The following is a 5,079-nucleotide window of genomic DNA, read 5'->3' as shown; positions in this document are numbered from 1 at the left end:
TCTCATAAAAATGTCATGTGTAATTATTGTTTTGTTGTTCAAGTACCGGTACGACTTGGTTATGGATGATCTTTTGGAATATTTAAGCGGCGCCGGTATATAGTTTAAAAAATAAGCACATGCGAATTTCTTGACATTCTCGTTGGAAGAAAGATTAACTCATAGACCAGTTGATATCTTGGTCTTTGAATGGATAGAAGAGAAAGACTCGTGTGTAGACCGAAGAGAAATTTCCCCTCTTATAGGCTTGGAGAGTATTGGTTTCATGGGGGAGGCTTTGGCAACTAAACGTGTTTATTCCTTTTATATTTAGTACTTTTGGTTTTGTCGCGCCAGAGTCTTTGGAGCTACTTATTCGATTCTAACAGATTGTGCATAGTAACATAATAACAATAAGATCAATTAATGTAGTTTATAAAATACTAAGTTTTACAATCCAAATGACTAATGGTATAACTTGTTACCACTTTACCTTATATGACACGTAAAAGAAATATATTTCTCTTCAAAAACTACACAATGTTTATTTTAGAGTTAATGGCCATTTTCGTCCCTGTGGTTTACTACTTTCGCCACTTCAGTCCAAAATTTTTAATTTTATCAATTTAGTCCTCATAGTTTTAAATATTAGCCAATTACGTCCCATCCGTCTAACGGCATCCAGCTATGCCGTTAGTTTAAGGGTATTTTTGTCTTTCTCTTTTTAATTTTGAGTTAATGGTCATTTTAGTCCCTGTGGTTTGATATCTTTGCCAATTCAGTCCAAAGTTTACAAATTTGTCAATTTAATGTTCAGTTTAATTCAGTTTTTTTTTATTTTTTATGTTTTTTGTTTATAACCCTGAAGAGCATAATTCAAGCCCAAAACCATCGAGCAACCTCAAATAATGGTATGCATTTACTCTGTTGACAACAGTAATCATACCCCCCTTATATTTAGTTTCTAGACATTTCCTAAAATCTTCTCCATGGTGGAATTCAATGGTAAAGTGGTCAAGGTAATCCCTGAAACCGAATTATACAGAAAAAACTAAAAATTGTTTTGTTGATTAATGTATAATAGTTGATTACGACCCAGATTTTCGTTATGATATGTTAATCTCTAAACCCTAAATATTATGCATTCATCAAAGAAACGATTTTTAGTTTTTTCCGTACAATTCGGTTTCACAGAATTGCTTTGACCACTTTACCATTGAATTCCACCATGGGGGAGAGTTTAGGAACCGTCTAGAAACTAAATACGAGAGGAGGGGGTATGATTACTGTTGTCGACAGAGTAAATGCAGACTTGATTTGGGCTTGGATAATGCTCTCTAGGGTTATAGAAAAAAAACTGACTTAAATTGACAAAATTTCAAACTTTGGACTGAATTGGCAAAAGTATCAAACCACAGGGACGAAAATGACCAATAACTCAAAATAAAAAGGAGAAAGACAAAAATAACCTTGAACTAACGGCATAGCTGGATGCCGTTAGACGGATAGGACGTAATTGGCTAATATTTAAAACTATGAGGACTAAATTGACAAAAATACAAATTTTGGACTGAAGTGACGAAAGTAGCAAACCACAGGGACGAAAATGGCTATTAACTCTTTATTTTAATAGCTTTTTTAATGAACAAGAGCCTACAATTTTATGGGTTCCATTTTTTTTTTTTAATTTTTTATTTAGCCTTACATCTTTTCCGGGTATAGGCTAGATATGTAATAGATCTTTCATTAGGTAATAATATGTTGGGAATTTTAACTATGACGTTTTCTTAAAAAAACTAAGGCTAAATCTTTGTGCAATTTATCTTGACACTGTTCAATCCTAGAAAAGCTACATTTAAAGTGAAGTGACAAGATATAAATTCACGAGGCTATAAATTTTGTAAAACAAAAACATATTTAACTTTTATTAAATTAAATAAAATAATAATTAGAGGTTGATATTAAAAATTGGAAAAAGATAAGTTAGAGATGAAGAAAAGGGGGTCAGTGACGGGTACAAGTCCACACTACTACATTTTGATGTTACTGACCATATATTTTGTCACTATACTTATATAAGTCCAATCTCTCTTCATTATTCAATACGACCCCATGTTCTTCCTCTATACACCTCTTCTCCTCTGCCTCTTTTGTATTCTCATTCTCCTCTAAACTAAATCATCTTTAAACTTCATTTCATTATTATTATTAGTATACAAATGGGCACCGGATGGCGTAGAGCCTTTTGCACAACCATTCCTAGAAACTCATCAGACTTTCCGGTGCTCGGGCGCACCGGGGATGTTCAACAGAACCCGAACCCGGGGCCTAAAGTCTCTGGGAGACTCGGGTTCTTTAAGAGTTCGGGGTCGAACCCTTCGACCCCTCGGTTACAGTCTAACTGGAGCTTACGTTCCAGGAGTGGTAATAGTAACAATGGTGGTGAAAAAGAGGATGAGGTTGCGGTTGCTCGTTCGAATGCTTCGACTCCTCGACTGCAGTTGAGACCGAAAACAAACAACAATGTTGATAGTGCCAAGTTTCAATCTTCGGTTATTGATAATGTTAATATTACTCCTAGATTGAGATGCAAAAACAAAAACCAAGAATCCGAAATGTGTCGTTGATGGGATTGAATCCTTCGTCTCCACGATCTCCTTTTTCGATCTTTAAAAGCTCCTTAGGCTTCTCTAGAGTAAGTTTGATTCTTAACTTTTTTATTATTGTTATTATTATTCATTCTAGGAGTCATCTGATGTCAAATCCCACACCGTTTTAAACAGTCATCCACGTTTTAAGTAAAATACAAATTTTTAAATTATTTGTCAGAACATATTAGCGGATGCTAGCCAAACAACCATTCTGATCAATTATTTTCAAACTTTGACTTCTACTGACCAGATCGTCCGTCTGATATTGTTCAAACCGTTCTGACCAGTAACTTTCAAAGTTTGACTTTTTGCTCAAAACCAGCCGTCTAGTGACATTCGATGGGGTGAAATCAGACGAGCTTATTTCATGAACTATAAATTTCGTTTTTAAAAGCTTATTTTCTAAGCTATGAATTTTTGAAACGTGCAGGGGTAACTGTGGATTGTGTCTACAAAGGCGTACAAACCGGTCACAAAACCGCAATCTTCACAGCAGAATGCTCACACACCTTCCATTTTCCATGTATATCCGAGCATGTGAAGCAAGGAAAACAATCTCACTTGCCCTGTTTGTAAAACCACTTGGAGAGATGGCTCGTTTCTCGCCATCCACAAGCTCAAACCAACAACCGAAATCGACAAAGCCACAGAAGACACAAAGGAAAATTCAATCAAATCTCCGAGACTTAAACAAGACCGCAAGAGAGTTTCGTTAAACCGAAAGCATATGATGACGATGAGCCACTCCCAAACTCCTAGACTCCCTGCCTCCTCCGGAATCGTTCCCATTCCGGAGGCGGCAGAGGAGGAAAATGCCGACGCTGACGAAGAGTTTCAAGGATTCTTTGTGAATCCTGTTTCGTCATCGTCGGCAGACGAGTTCCGAAGGGATTATAAATCCGTGGAGGTTATGTTAATGCCAGAAGTTGCGGTTATTTCAATAAGTCAGTCACATGAGACATACGCTGTTGTATTGAAAGTGAAAGCCCCGCCTCCAGCTGCGGCTCACGCGGCTAATGTATCGAGGCGGCGCCTATTGATTTGGTTTGCGGTTCTTGATGTGAGTGCCAGTATGGGCGGAGCCAAGCTTCAGATGCTGAAGCGAGCTATGCGCTTGGTTATTTCCTCGCTTGGCTCGGCTGACCGCCTATCCATTGTGGCGTTTTCGGCTTGCCCGAAACGGCTCCTGCCTTTGGGAAGAATGAATCAAAGAGGTCAACGCTCGGCTCGCCGAATCATTGACCAGCTCGCGGTTAGCCGAGGATCTTCCGTGGGTGAAGCCCTTAGAAAAGCCACAAAAGTACTCGAGGACCGCCGCCGCGAAAGAAACCCGGTTGCGGGTATCATATTATTATCCGACGGTCATGACGATAACAACAACAACAATAATAATAATAATAACTCGAATCAACGACAACCGTCTAGCCACGTGTCGTCGACCCGGTTCGCTCACGTGGAAAGACCGGTTCACACATCGGAGAAAACTGGTAACGGGTATAGCCATGAGCCGGCTGAGAACGCGTTTACTAAGTGCGTCGGCGGGTTACTTAGCGTGGTGGCTCAGGATTTACGGGTTCGGCTTGATGTGGCTCCAGGTTCTGACCCGGCTGAGATCACAGCCGTTTATTCGTGTAACGGGAAGCCGGTGGGGTTTAAACACCGGCTCGGTCCGCTTCGGCGATTTATACGCCGAAGAGGAAAGGGAAGTCCTTGTTGAATTAAGGGTCCCGCGGTCAAACACGGGTTCCCATCATGTGTTATCGGCTCGTTGCTGTTACAACGAGCCGGGTATGCAAGAAGTGATCTACGGTGGAGAAAAGGCGTTGCTCGTGCCATGGGCGCAAACCATTCGATCATCAGGTTCGCCAAGGATCGAACGGCTGAGAAATTTGTTTATAGCCACACGAGCCGTGGCTGAGTCTCGGCTATTGGTGGAGCATAACAAGCTGACACGGCCTCAGCAGCTGTTGTCATCGGCTCGTGGCTTGTTGTTGCAGTCGGCTTCGGCTGAGGAGTTTGTTAAAGGGTTGGAGTCTGAGCTGGTGGATGTGGGAGTGGAGAATGCAGGTGATGGTGGGATGAGAATGGTGAGCCGTTTAACGCCGACATCGGCTTGGAGGGGCGGCTGAGAAGCTGGCTAAAGTGGCGGTGGTGAAGAAGTCGTGTGAATAGAGTGAGTGATCTGCACGCTTTGAAAATGCTAGATTTTAGTTTTTTATTAAAAAGGAAAAATTGTTAATGAAGGAAATAGTGAATAATAATAAGTTTAATTAATGTAGAAATATATTTTGGAATCAAATGGGCACGTGCAAGCACGTGCTGAGATGAATTTGAGTTTTGTAAGGAAAGGTTTTGATTCATGATTTGCATAAAAATATTTATAAACTATTATTATTATTATTATTTGTATAGATTTATAAACAACAAATTAACTACATGATTTATACAC

At 39.8% G+C, this 5,079-nt stretch overlaps 1 pseudogene; it reads left to right on the top strand.

The window, feature by feature from the left end:
• Window positions 1-2,175: 2,175 nt before the first annotated feature.
• LOC143537146 (E3 ubiquitin-protein ligase WAV3 pseudogene) lies at window positions 2,176-4,802 on the top strand (annotated as a pseudogene).
• The last annotated feature ends 277 nt before the right edge of the window (window positions 4,803-5,079 follow it).

Source organism: Bidens hawaiensis, unplaced genomic scaffold, assembly GCF_021521415.1.
Source record: "Bidens hawaiensis isolate Kalapana, Puna unplaced genomic scaffold, B.hawaiensis_p1.1 tig00011113_1, whole genome shotgun sequence".
Classification (NCBI taxonomy): domain Eukaryota; kingdom Viridiplantae; phylum Streptophyta; class Magnoliopsida; order Asterales; family Asteraceae; genus Bidens; species Bidens hawaiensis.
Note: the sequence above shows the minus strand (reverse complement) of the source record. Positions and strands in the feature narration are given on the sequence as shown.